The 1,336-nt window shown below is 47.2% G+C and overlaps 1 protein-coding gene across 1 annotated transcript in view; it reads right to left on the reverse strand.

Moving 5' to 3' along the window:
- LOC106808505 (citrate synthase, mitochondrial-like) overlaps positions 1-1,336 on the reverse strand; it is a 27,353-nt gene that overhangs the window by 6,623 nt on the left and 19,394 nt on the right. The gene's annotated exons all lie outside the window — the stretch shown is intronic.

Consider the following 1,336-nt stretch of genomic DNA (forward strand, 5'->3'; position numbering starts at 1 on the left):
CTTCATTCTCTCAATTGGGCCCCCCACTTTGAAAACCGTGGCGCCGCCCCTGTAACAGGTATACCTATACGCCCGCGAGAACGCACTCACATAACAGAAGCTATATAGGTGGGGGCGGACATCCGGGAACTTTGGACTATTTGACCGGATGTAGATTCGAGCCGATGAAAACAAACCGTAGTAACGCACCGCTCAATGCACGCAGCGCATAGTGCCAAGGAATTATGTGGTGTTTGGATGCCGCAATCAGTCTTTCAAGTGACAAAAAACGATCATTCTTTGAGCTGCCGTAGCCCGAGAGGAGAGACAGGTGGCTAACAGCAATTAGTCAGGAGAACGAAGACGGCGTAGCAATGGTGGGAAACAGTGGGAAACGGGCGAGTAGTCTCGCTGAAAAGCAGTTTTTTGCACACTTCCTGTGAAGTCACATGTTTCTCGGTCGAAATGAACAAAGAAGACCTTTAAGAACACCCCTGTCGAGTTTAAAGGGGCTACCCCCACATTTACGGAAATGACATAGGTCTCAATCTGGACATCATCTCTATTCTTGAACAGCAGCGGCTCCCATTCGGGCGGTGTCTATATTCAAGCCGGTACGGGAGATTACGGTACGCATATATTTGCTAATATATTGACTAATCGTGCGTCAATAAACTCAATATTCACAGAGAGTATAGCTAAGACATGTGTCTATAGGTATCTAGAATATTAAAAATTTAATCATCTGAAATTTGCTTCCGCGCGCATAACTAATCGTGCAGGACTAGCATGACTAATCGTGCCGCTTCGTGCGTCAATAAACTCAATATTCACAGCTAGTAGTAGTATGAATTCAAGCCGGTACGGGAGATCTTTTGCATAATACATTCTAGACACCTATAGACACATGTCTTAGCTATACTCTCTGTGAATATTGAGTTTATTGACGCACGATTAGTCAATATATTAGCAAATATATGCGTACAGTCATCTCCCGTACCGGCTTGAATATAGACGCTCCCAGCCGATTCGCGCTTTGTTTTCATCGGCGCGGCTCACCGAACGTATTGCTAAGGGGAAGTGACGTCACTCCGCCCCCACCTATACCAAGTTTGGTAGCGCTAGGTCAATTAGGGGCCGAGTTATAGAGTGGAAGGGAAATATGATCAAGGCAAAGGTCAAATAAAGGTCGCAGTGACCTGGTTGTGGTACGCTGCGCACCTTCTCCCCAAGATGTGTAAGTATACCAAGTTTGGTAGCGCTAGGTAAATTAGGGGTCGAGTTAGAGCGGAAGGGAGTGTCTGCGGCGGCGCCGAGCGGCAGCTGGACAGACATGAAACCATAGTATCCCCGCGAC

The sequence above is a fragment of the Priapulus caudatus genome, unplaced genomic scaffold (assembly GCF_000485595.1).
Source record: "Priapulus caudatus unplaced genomic scaffold, Priapulus_caudatus-5.0.1 Scaffold282, whole genome shotgun sequence".
In the NCBI taxonomy this organism is placed as follows: domain Eukaryota; kingdom Metazoa; phylum Priapulida; class Priapulimorpha; order Priapulimorphida; family Priapulidae; genus Priapulus; species Priapulus caudatus.